Raw genomic sequence first — 13,641 nt, 5'->3', positions numbered from 1 at the left:
GCTAGATCTCACAGTCTCTACTCAGAGCCAGATTTCATGAACCATCAGGTCACGATCTGAGCCAAAATCAAGAGCTGGATGCTTAACCAACTGAGTCACCCAAGCACCCCACATCTTTCTTTTTCAAGAACACCACTCTTCACAATTTCTTCAATTCCTGTATTGTTTATTTATTTTTATTTTTTATATATTTTTTAATGTTTATTTATTATTGAGAGACAGAGAGAAAAAGAGCATGAGCAAGGAAGGGACAGAGAGACAGGGAGACAGAATCTGAAGCAGGATCCAGGCTCTGAGCTGTCAGCACAGAGCCCGACACAGGGCTTGAACTCATATGACCTGAGCTGAAGTCAGATGCTTAACAGACTGAGCCACCCAGGCACCCCTTCATTTCCTGTATTGTAATGGAAATTTCTGGAGTCTTTTATGGCAGTTAGGTTTCAAAAAATATTCTTTCTTGGTGTCATTCTTGATGAACAAATCATATCACTTTTAACCACTTCGCACTTTCCAAATCTTGGCAATGACATTTTTTCTCTGCCATGGTACTTCCAACGGGAGTCTCCCAGGCCAGGATTCCTTGTGCTGCTATCCTTGGTGCTGGATTTTCTATCTGGGACTAAAGACAGATGAACAGTGTGGCCAGGGGTGGTGACTGCTTTGTCTAGCCCTCCCTATTTATCATGCACAGCAGCGAAACCTGGGATGAGATGGTGATTGGGCTAGCAATGAGAATGGCATGGCTTCTCAGAACTTTCTGCTCACTGAACAGAATCAATCATTACAAACCAGGAGGAAGGTGATGTTAAGAGAAATGAAGTTGCCGAGAACCACAGAATTGGAGAGCAGGAAGGTGCTCTTAAAAATCATGTCATCCAAACTCCATTCCAACAATTCTTATTTCATGGAGTTTCAGGTGATTGAATTCACCTGTCCAAGGTCACTTGGCTATAAAGTTATAGACTTCCTCCCAAGGTCCCATGCTTTGAGACAAAAGGTAATATACAAAACAGAAGTAACTTTAGTTCTCAACTGGCATCATGCTAAAAACTTTCAACCTCATTTCCAAGAGGAAACTTCCTACAAGGGGCATGCAACCACCTTAGTAATTGTGCTAGTTTGACCTGCACTACTGTTGCTCTAAAGAATGCCCTCACAGTTGAGGCAGTCCTTTCTACTCAATAGATATTTAAATAAACTGAAGCTAAGTAGCTTACTCTTAGGACAACAACCCTTTGCTTCAAGCCCTTCATAATGTATAGGAGTAAAAGCTCTTAATACTTGTTTAAGCATAACTACCCTTTCTTCCATTCTCAGATGGAATTTTTTGTTACTCTTTCATCTCTGCTGATGGTGCCAAGACCACAGAAAAAGACTTTGTGCATACAATGACTGACAGTAAATGACTAGGCTAAGACCTGAGAGTCCTGATCCTGTCATTTATTCAGTTGAATGACTTTATTCAAGTAACTTGTTAGTTAGTGGAGAGGGATTTTCTGCTCATGTTTTGAGAACTACAGAAGTAGGAAATATGTTTCTCAGTTCTCTAAGTAAGAAATATGGATGCATTTCCCAAGAAACATTTCTGTCAATGCAGCTATTTTGTATAAAATACTTCCTGTCTAGCTAGATGAGATCTCTTACCATAACTCATAAATTATTTTTTAAATAATTGTATGAGAGATTAGAGAGACGTTGGAGATGAGCTTTTCCAAATTAATTCATTTTACAGATGAGGAAACTGAGACTCACTGAGGATGATGTATTTGTGAAAGCCATATAACAAGTTGATATCGAGATTAAGGAAACCCTTTCAGCATTTCAAGCCAGTTCATCAATACCACCAACCTTCCCTAATCAGAAAAGGCCCATAGATTACTTCAGGGAATCAAGATTGTCTAATCTAAGCCTAAAAATTAACATCATTTCGCCTGGAATATAGCAGTAGTTCAGAAACAATAAATTTTCAAGAGACGTTATAGACTCTTCCTGGGGACAGATAGGGCTGGTATTTGTAGAACTCTTACCTGTATTGATTTGAAGTTTATTTTCTAGAAGAGAGCAATTCTTCAGAATGTAAGTCTTTCTGATTCAGAAATCAATGTAATATATCTCAGAGAAGTTTGATTCTTCATAACATATTTATTAGATTTTTTAAAAATCAGACCATCTTTGAGAAAACAATACAGACTACTATATAGGTTTTCAACAAGTCATTTTGTCTGAGAATTTGTGATTCAATTTCCCTTTAAGAAACTGGTGAAGCTTTTCTTCCTCTTATTTTTCTCCATCCCATTTCTTTTGGATCTTTCTGAGACTCTTGCCTTCATTCTATATCATTATGTATATTAAATTTTATTTATATGTTCCCAACTCTGTCTCTTATATGCAATCACTTTGTGCTACATACTGCCGTGTTTTACTTAAATACCACAGAATGTGATTGCAAATATAAATTCTTAGTAAGTTTTAGAAACATTCAAATAGAGATCAACTAACCCAGTAGACAAAAATAAATGGATCCAAGTATCAGAAAGAAGGAAAAAACCTGACCAGAAGAATCATAATTATTACTAGAAATGTAATGAGATGTGAGTTAGATAGAATACATCAGAAACGACAAGAGAAAGATCTTTCAAAAAGTAGGAAGTAAAAGCAGGAAATTCAAAAAAATTCCTTGCGTGTATCATGCTTGTTAATTCATTCAAAAAAGTCTTGGGAAACTGATATGTACCAAACACTATTCTTACTACTCAGGCTACATCATGAACAAAATCATAAGGTCATTTCTTCTGAGAATATTCCATTGTACAGTAAGGAGATAGACCATGAATTATAAACTTAATAAATAACTAAAATGTGTAGTATTACAGAAAATACATGCTAAAGGGAGAAAATGTGCTGCAGTTGCTGCAGACCTAAATGTGTTGAGAAGCCCCCTTGAGAAGATGACATTTGATCAAAGGCTTGATTGGGAAGGAGGGAGACAGCCATGTGGATGTTGAGGGAGGGGGCAAACCCAGTGGAGCAAATTGTCAGTGCAGATTTCTGAAGGCATAAGAAGAGAATGTATCTTGCAGGGGAAAACAAAAAGGACTGCACCAAACAGAATGGGGAAAGTCATAGTAGATGAGATCACTGAAGACAGTGTGGCTCAAATTGCAGAGAATGCATCTAACTTATTCTTTTTATTACCAGCACTAAACACAGTACCTGACTTAGAGTTATGCTCATTTCCCACTAGTAGAATAAAACTAAACAAGTAGATTGCCTAAGATTTAATGACATTTCTTCCATTTAAGTGGGAAGAGTTGTTGGGGTGCAGTGATACCTGCTGCCCAAGATGATTCATTATTTATATATACACACAGAACGATATTGAACTGGTTTTGTCTAAAGTATTTCTAATGTGAAAGAGAGATCAGATAATGGTTTAGGTCCAGTGTCATACATCATGAGACAAAATAATTAGTGTCATTATTTCTGATCTGGTTGAGTTATTTCATTTTTCTCCCCACTATTCCCACATGCCCCTCCTGGTAGTGCTTTCTTCCCTTCTGTTCTAACTTCTCACCCAGAGATATTCTGAGCTTGTGGAACTGAATGTGTAGTGGTTCAAGAGTTTGGGAATGAGAGCACCAAGATGGAAAGGCCTGCTCTGCATACCATTGGACCTCTATAAAGCTAAGAGCGAGGACACAAGCACAATTTCTTCCAGTCATCAAAAATATCGCATTGCTTTCTACTTGTCTCAGTGTATCCCTAGAGGAGTGTTCAAATACCCATGCTGGCCAAACACACATGAGTCTGATCCTTTTATGAGTTAATTTTTCTGCCATTAACTTCATGAAGCAACTTCTAGTTCAGATGCTACAGCATCATGAAAAAGGAAGAGAACTGATTGGATTTTACTAGATCTCTCCAGATCTTAAATACTGATAAGACTTAATACCTCCAACCCATAATGTGTGCGTGTGTGAGTGTGTGTGTGTATGTGTGTGTGTGTGTGAGAGAGAGAGAGAGACAGAGCACATGCACACGTACACACACATAGATGAGACTTCTTCATTTCTCCATTGAATGAAATGTTTATAACCTTGGAAGGAGCTGGAGGTTCTACACACTTTGGCAACTATTATCTTTGATAACATTTGGACTGTCAATGTTATAATCCTTCCCTTCCTACTTCCACCTACAAGAAAAAAGCAAAAAACAAAATCTACCTGGAACATCTGTTTTCTAAGATGACTTCTTGGCATTTGTTATTATTAGATTAATGCTTGCTTATTGAAAACACACACACATGCACACAATATTAAAAAAAAATAATGTAAAAGCCCCCAAACCAAGTTCCCCATTCCTCAGAGGTTATCAATGTTAGCAGTTTAAAGTGAGTTCTCTGAAAACTGTTCTATGCTTACTCAAATATAGTATACTTACAATTTTTAAAATACTACATTCAAGCCAGCATTCTGGGCTGCATTTATTTGCTTGAAATCATTCCATGTTATTGCATATAAGATCTTCCTCATTCTTTCTAATGATGACATAGTATTGCTTGGGTGGATTGCTGTAAGATATTTAGCTGGTCCTTTTTTGATGTTTTTTTTCTACTTTATCATTATTGCAAATGATGTAGAAAATTCCTCTGCTTACACATTTGTACATTGAAATCTATTTGATGACGATTGAAATCTGTTGAAAGTACCTTTAAAAGTACTTTGTATTATTTCTTTAAAAATGAACTATATATAAGGAATCTATAAGGAAAGAGCAGTAAAATATCCCTTATGTCATGCAAATCTAAAAATATAAGTAATGACTGGAAGGTGGATCGTTCTTTTTTTTTTTTTTCCTCCTTGAAAGAGAGGCAAATTACAGTGAGCTAAAAGTGTTTAAGGTGCTTTAATGTGCAGACTAAAAACAACCCATGAAAATATTATTCCTCTTCATTTTGAAGTCTCATTTACAGCCCTACCTTCATCAGAAGATCTTTGTTAGTTCATGCTTCACTCAAGTACCCAGTCTTGAAAGACACAGTGAAATGTTTTTTCCAGGTTTCTCAGTGCAGATGTGCCAAATTTTTGTGAAGGCCACTTACATTTCATGGACCTATGCAAAGATTAATTAAGATGATTTCCACTCCTCTGTATGGCAATGATATATTTTCCCTTGCCTGGTTTGTAAAGCCCTCCATAATCTGATGTTATTTTGCTAGTCAATTTTATCCACTGGGTTTGCTGATAAATGTTTAACAACTGTCACCCTTCCCCACTAAAAGAAAATAACAATGAACAATGTGAATATACATATGCATATTTATTATAAATTCTACCAATGTAAAGCATATGCAGCATGAAATTTATAATTATTAACAAAATGTGCAATATACTTTATTCCAAATAGCTAATTGATCCTCATACTATGCTCTGATTAACTTTAGCTGAACCCTTTTATTCATAGCCAATGTTTGTGATGCACATGAATGTAGTTCAAACGTTAATGTTGGGTAATATTTTAGTTATGATAACAAGTAAGATAAAAGTGAAGTATTGAAACAAATTTACCGAGGTGATGGCACTGAACACGGAGCTGGGAAGAGATGTTCAGTAGCACACTGTAGTAAAGTATTTCTGCCATATATTACTATACACAGAGATAATAGTAAAAACTATCAAAATCATTAGGAAGTGATGAGCTTTGAATATGTATTATCTTTGTTTTTAATATAATTTACTTAATTATAACTTCAAGTAATTCATTACTTAATGGCAGCATTCAATAGCTGGCTCACAAAATTCTTAAAACAGATAATTGAATCTCGTGAGCCTATCAAAGTGGCTCTAGCTCACTACAAGCTTGTATCTCATTAATTTGCAAATGGTAAAATCTACTACATTTATAACTATCTTTAAATACCCCTCAGGATTGATAGGCCAAAAAGAATTTTAAATCCAGGAATGCAAAGATTGGCTGGAGTTGGATTTTTGGTGAAATGAATCTAATCAGCTGAACTTTTTTAAAGCAGAAGGAAAAAAATGACCTACTTTGCATACATCTTGAGATTCTAGCAAGATTCTTTTATCCAAATGATTATTTTATAGGATAACCAAGTTGAAATCACTAGCGAAGGAGGACAATACTCCATGGAAAGATGTTTTGAACCCTCTAACAAGAAACCAACTTTGAATCTGACAGTGTGTTCAGACAAAAAAAAAAAATGGTTCTTTGAGTTTAAAGTTATTTCAGAATTTTACATTTTTGTTCCAGGCTCAGGAAAGTATAAAATAATGAACTCTTCCTTCAAAGAAATAAATAGTCAAATAATGAGATCATTATAGGGTCACCTCCCATTCTTTCATCCTGTGGTAGTTTCAATAACATCTCACCAATATATCTTTGATCATTAAACCCTTCTTCTTGTATTTTCAGTTATTTGAAGGCCAAGGAGAACACTTTCTCCTCTGTATCCTTGGAATACTCCATTTCTCCTTGTGATGATTATTATGTTATGTACTTTCACCTTCCTTTACTTACTCCCTATTTCACTTCTAGTAAATGCTGTACTTTTCTTCAACTAGAACTCCATCAAAGAACACATATGTGTGTGTGTGCGTGTGTGTGTGTGTGTGTTTACACACACACACACATACACACCCCTTGAAGTTGATGGACAAAAAAAATTTACATTTATACAAAGACTAAATGAAGTTTGCATTTTTGATAAAGTTAATCTAATAGGCTTCCTGACCTCTTAAATTTTGGGAAAGAGATGACCTACTTTGCCTAAATCTTGAGATTCTAGTAAGATTCTTTTATACAAATGATTATACATATTTATATATTTAGTTTGAAAATGCAATTGAAATCAAATTAGCACTAACTGGACAGAGTTTGTCTTAGAGACTAGGTAGAGTATCCCCTATAGAGCTAGGACAATCACTGAAGCAGTGGGCTTGCTTTGGTATAATGTGGTCTCACCTCAACGAGAAGGATGACTTTGCAGATTCTCCACAGCATTTTGCTTTTTATGTTTTCATTTAATAGTGTGACATCCTATGACAATTATCATTATTTTTGGTCCAATTTTCCCTCTGAAGCAGCTTTGACACAGATCAATGCATCTCAGTGTCATTTTTTATGGAGCTGCAACATCAGAAACTGACAGCTGGAAATCTTAATTGGTCCAGTGACAGAAAATATAATGACTGCTCACAGTGACTTATTTCATCTGACCTTGTGTTTAATTCAAAGGTAAATTTTCATTTCACTATTGGAAAAGAGAAAGTTGTGGGGTGATGAGTGGGGCAGATGGGCCACAGAAAGACCCTTCTTTTGGAAAGAAATTGCCACTGGTTTGGGGGCTATTATTAAATTAGGGTTTAAGTGCTGGTCTTGAGTAATGGATACCAAGGGTCTCCATGCCTATTTGAACTGCCAACCTTTCTGCTGTGCCTGTCATTACAAATGGCAGCAGATACTGAATGCACCATGGAAAGTTGCCAATAAGTGACTGGCTGTAGGCCTTACCACAAAGGCCACCAGACAGCTGTCAAACAGACTGGCATTTGATCATTACTGACTTGGTCTGGAGCCCAGTGACTCTGACCCAGAGGCAAAAGGTTTCCTACAATAGCACCCAAGTTGCCCAATCCTCCTGGTCCTAGAGAGAAAGCTGTTTCTGGAATAAGGACATCAGATTTGTCCTACTGAGTCTATCTATTAATCCAAATTTCCAAGAGTCCTATTGGCAGTTAAAACTGGTATATTAAGAAAGTATTAAATTCCCAACATCTTAACTTCACCTTGGACAAAGACATAGCATAAAGAGCAAGATGGCATGACAGTGGGAAAAAAATGCTGGAGTTACTTTGAAAAGACATCTCTGGGCTTTATTTGCAAAACTTACATAATTTGCTGGGACGTCATGAAAAGTAAAAGGTAGAGTACATATATAAATTCTCACTAACTGCACATCTCCCTTAGAGCTCTAACTGATGATAATGAAGACAAGAGTGATGATGATGATGATGATGATGATGGCGATCATGGTGATGGTGTTGGTAATGTTAGTGGCGGTGAATTGAATGTTTTTCTTCCACAGACATGTTATTAGTGTCGTCTTACAATATAAAAAGATATCAAGGAACTGTTGATCAATGCTGTAGTACTGAGTACTTAAAAGTATATACTTTGAAATTTAAACAAATAAAGTAAAATAAAGATCTGGCTTGGAATTCTGACTCCAACACTCATGAGCAGGTAAGCCACAGTTTCATCTATCAAAAAAAAAAAAAAAAGAAAGAAAGAAACTACTACAAGGGATTATTGAAAGGATTAAGTAAGATAAGGCATGTGAAGCAGTTAGTATAGTGATCAACACGTAATTAGTACTCAACCTTTCAACTTGCTCACAGCCCCTTCGATTCAATACGGACTGAGCTAGTGTGTTCCTCAGTAACTAATTCACCAGACTGAGACTAAGGAGTGATTTCCTCAGCATGTTTCTTTGCTAGATGTATCTTTTTGTTAGTCCCGGTCTCCCAAAAAGCAGATACCAAGACTAGATGTTCTCGAAATTAAGGTCTTTGAAAGCAGATGGAGATATTGTTGAGAGGAAGGCTGGGGGAACCATTAGATCAGGATGCACCTCTGATCCCAAGTGAAGCAGAGAGGAAAGGGAGGTTGTGTATAAGCATTCTAGACCACTGTGCAGACTAAGGGAGATTGAGTAAGACTGGCAAGGAGTCCTCAAAACTGAGTCAGCTATCAGAGGAGTCCCTTGTCTTACAGAGACAAGCCTACTGTTCTCAACCATGGGCTGGAAGCACCTGCAGTGGAGGCATAATCTTAGTACAGATGTTGCAGTTGATTTCAGAGCACAGCAACTGAGTCCCTTCAGTGACACTCTCTAAGGCTGGGGATATATGAGGCACATTCTCATGGACTCCACAAACTTGCCTTTAAAACTGTGATTTCATTTTAACTGTAATTAACTCATTCCATCCTTCAATTTAATGATACATCTATTTATAGTATTTCCTAGACTGCTTCAGGTGTTGGCTAGTGTTGGGTATTTAGTCGTTTGCATCCTTCTGATGTTTTCTGGTCTTCACAAGCAGTTAATGAATCAAACGTACCTTCTTTACTTGCTTATTCTTTCCAAATATTAGACTCATCAGAAGTTCCCAAACATCTGAACCTGGTGCCTCATTCTTCATCCTTTTGTAATGCTCACTTTTTTTTAAAGACATGCTTGCTACTCTTCCAGGAAAGCCAGACTTTGACGTAGGAGCATTGTGTCTGTCTTGTCTCCATGGGACTTACCTCTTGGGGTCCTGGGTGAAGCCAGAGCCCATCATTATTTCTGTCCTGCTCCTCTCAATCACATGCTTGCCTCAGTCTCAATGGGATTTTTTTTTTATCACTGGAAGGCACAGACCTTGTTTTGTTTAGGAAGTTTTGTAGCTGTATGTCTGTGCTCTTTCACCAAGGGAGAGTCAAAGTGAGGAAAGTAGTCAAATGAGTCACACGAGGGAATTTATTCTGAATGGTGCTGGCATTAGTACTTTGAATTACAGCAGCATTGGCTCTGCTTGATACCTGAGTCATGATTCAAAGTGGAAATAGATTTGGCTTTTACCACTTTGGAGTATCGGGTAAAGTCTAACCCATATTTTACTACCATGTGGTCTTTCCACTTCTGGAAATGGAGATCATTGTCCATTTCATCATTTCAGAAGGAAGCTTCTTGTGAGCCTATGGCCCACTTCTCAGAAAGCCTTGCTAAAAGAAGAAATGAATGAATGAATGAATGAATGGGGGAGGGAGGGAGCTGGTTTAAGGAACATTTGGTGCCTCAGCACTGTTTTGTGTTTCCTCTCTGTTATAAAAGGAAAACTATGCCCCAAATTCTATTATTGCCAAACAATTCACAGAATAATCACACCATAATATGTGAGATCTGGCAAGAACCTCACATATTACCTGCTATAGTCCATTGAAATGACTGAGACCTGAGGGGAAGTGGCTTTCCCAAGGTTGTAGAGCTAGTAAAGGCAGTCTATACCATGCATTTCTGTCTCTTCTCTTTCAATTGGCTGTGTTGCTTTCCTTTTTCGCTTTTTATAGTTCATTTGAAAAGAAACATTACTGGTTCTCAACCTATACAGAAATCCCAACCAAATACTCCAGAATCCATCTGAAGTCATGAAGGCCCAGTGAATTTGCCATTATAAGGTTTACCCAAGTCATTTATTTATTCACTTAACAAATCTTGAGAGCTTGTTATGTGACAGGTATTGGTCTATGTGCTAAGAATATAAGAGCATAAAGACAGGCCAAGTCCCTTTCCTCCTGGGGCTCGCATTCTAGTCTACATTCAGAAAAAATGTTTTATCTATGACTCTGTTACTCACTGGCCATATGACCTGAGACAAATTCCTTAATCTATCTGAACCTCATAATTCCTTGTCTGAATAACAAAACCAGAAAATTCCACTTTGCTTTGTTGTTGGAGGGCCAAAAAGGTAATGTCATTAAGTCCCTTGGCAGAGTGCCAGGCACATAATAATAATGTGTTATAGGATGGCTTTTGTTATAATCAATTCTGGGTGTTCCAGTTGCCCTCATTTCAGGCCTGTAAGTTTTTCTCTTCCAAGAGGTGCAGCATGGCGCAAATGTAACCTCCACCCCATGCAATCCCTTCCCTGCTTACTAAGTTCCAGTCACACTGACTTTACGTCTGTTCCACAAACACTCCTGGCTCTTTCTGCTATTACTGTCTTTGTATCAGACCCTCTGCCTGGAACATTCAGCCTTCTCCTCCCCGACCCAGACCTCCTACTGCCTTTTTTATCTGCCTCACTGCTGCTCATCTTTTTCTCTCAGTAATTACTACTTGGCAAGAAGTCCTTCCTTAACTTCTCAGGCTCAGTTAGATCTTCAGGGTACACTTCCAGCAGGACCAATGACACAATTTCCAGACTCTGCAAATGAGGAACCCCTGTCTAAAAACCCAAACAAAAGTATTGTTAAAAGTGAGTAGGGTATAAAGGTCTTCCCTTCTTCTTCCACCTTGTTTGACTTGTTGTGGTATTTTTGTATTTGTTAATGTTGTTCTAAGTAAAGAAAAATAAAACTTTTAAATTATTAACATTAATTTTATAACTTGATAAATTATAACATAAAATTTTAAAACATTGTAATTGAATTATATGAATTTATTATATATGAATTCACATATAATTCAATACAATTCATAATTATATATGAATTTAAATTATTCATCTTTATCATGTGCAATGCCAGTTTTAATGACAAATGCGAGTTTAACACATCTGAGAAAATAGGAATTACATACTTCCTGTTTTGTAGCCCAAACGTGTATATGTGTTTCCTTCTTAGCAGAGCAACAGAAATATTGCACAAAACCAGTTTAGATGTTTTCACTTTATTTCTTGCTATGCATACTTTCTACCAACAGTCTCTACTTTTAGTTTTCTGATAGATAAACAATGATTGAAAGAATAAGGAACCTTGGGTCACCCTAGCTTCCCCTTTACTTCCATGTCATATTCAGCGTAAGTGGTTGGCTGATACAGGGAAGTCACATGAATCAGAAAGGATATGATAGACTTTCTTGGTCATTCATGTTTCTTTCAATGACATTAGATTCTTTCTGCATTCACAGTAAGTTCTGGTTAGAAAAGAAAGTATTGCCTCTAGGGGCTGTCAGTCTTAGATATAAAATACTTACCTTACTATAAGTATCACTGAACTTCTACCTAGCAGAGACCCACCAGAAGGCTATACCACATATGAATGGAGCAGGAAGAATGGTGGACACTCATATTGCACAGTTTCCTCTGCTCATCTGCATATTACATTATACCACTGGACTTAATTATATCATTTAAAACATCAAATTATTAAGAATTTTAAGATAGCAATAGGAGAGCCTTAAACCAAATCTGCAGCCTTTCTGAGCGTAAGTTCTCATGAGACTTCTCAGATCCTGTGCCTGTGAAGCTGGCCCTGCTAATAACATCTGTGCTTTTCATTGAACTCTTTATAACATTTGTAATGATATATTTATGAAATTGTTTATCATATGCCTCTGTGACTAAGCTACAAATTGCGTGAGGGTAGTGATTTTATATTACTTAATCACCTTTCCTTGGGAAATATCTTTGAGTATATGGATAGATAGATGGAATACATGAATGGAAAGACCAGGAGACTGAAATCTGAAAGTTTCAAGGAGTGCCTTGAAATTTATGATAGGAGTAAATGTTGGCATATATAATTAGAATTCATAGATATGTTTCATAGCTGTTTATTCCCCTCCTGTTTAGAGTTATGTTTCACTTTCTAATTTTGTATTCTCTGCTTGATCAAACCTTAGTCATAAAAACTATCAATGATATTGCCACTTATTCTGAGAGAAGACTTCTTCCTCTGTGTGTGTGTGTGTGTGTGTGTGTGTGTGTGTTTTAATGAATATACCATCCACATGCATAAAGAAAGAAGCTATTTCATTAATAATAGATTTTCACATTCCTCAAGTTCCAAAGGGGAATGTTTCTTCTATTTTTATGGGTCTTATTTTATTAGCCACACAAAGTGAAATAACAGTTCATTTAACTATGTCAAAACCAATAGAGACTCACTGCTATTTGCTTTCCTTTGTATAAATTTTAATGCATTTTTAATTCCACCCCACTGGTTGATAAACCAACCATTACGGTTACCACTGCCCTATAATGCATTTCAGTCATTTCTAATAAACCCAGACTTTAAGATGGCTTATCATTATCTCTCTAAGCTACTGGAGATGGAGTCCCTCCCTGAACTGCTGGTTCCTGCAGCACTCTAGTTAATGAAAGTAGATTTGGAAACACTATTCAAGTAAACAAAACTGCTGAGTTTTTTTTTAAGTGAAATATAATGTTCAGCAAAATCTGTAATCTCACATTCTGACCTTCTTTGCAGAAGTTACTCATTTAAATGACAATCCTCTGGTCCCCAGTGACTGTGCTTCCTTTCTTTTACAACATGATTTCAAAAGAATCTATCTAGCCATGTAACTCTAGAATTTACATAAACTTTAAATAGAGAAGGGTATGTTTAAACACGAATACACTTTCATTCATCTTAAGCCATAAAAGAATAGGCAGTATATACAAATGTTTGTACATAATCATCAATATAAAGTCATGTGAATGAATACATTTATGTCTAATATTCATATAGTAGAGAAACTAATACTGAATGGTGAGAAATGTATATAATTCTTAGATTTTTCACATAATAAAAAATTAATAATTTAAAGGAGTAAGTAACGAATGACCTTGGAGTAAAGAGTGGATTTGCGTCAATATCTCTACCACTGGTACGATCTGGTACTGATTCATAAGTATTGGGGGCATGTTATATCAAGAAGATAGTGATAAACAAAGTTAACATAATAACTGTCCTCAAGGAATTTATATTCAGAGTCAGTGACTTGAGCAAGTTACTTTTTGATCCTAAGTCCGCCTGGCTTTAAAACATTTATTTAATCACGCAAATATCTTCTGATATTTACTAGAAATTGTCTAAGTGTTACAAAGAGGCCCAAAAAATAAGTTTTACATAACT

General features: G+C 36.4%; 1 protein-coding gene across 7 annotated transcripts in view; it reads left to right on the top strand.

The window, feature by feature from the left end:
• LRRC4C (leucine rich repeat containing 4C) overlaps positions 1 to 13,641 on the top strand; it is a 1,203,118-nt gene that overhangs the window by 911,383 nt on the left and 278,094 nt on the right. The window lies entirely within an intron of this gene.

Source organism: Neofelis nebulosa, chromosome 10 (assembly GCF_028018385.1).
Source record: "Neofelis nebulosa isolate mNeoNeb1 chromosome 10, mNeoNeb1.pri, whole genome shotgun sequence".
Lineage (NCBI taxonomy): Eukaryota > Metazoa > Chordata > Mammalia > Carnivora > Felidae > Neofelis > Neofelis nebulosa.
This window is presented reverse-complemented; position numbering and strand designations above follow the sequence as displayed.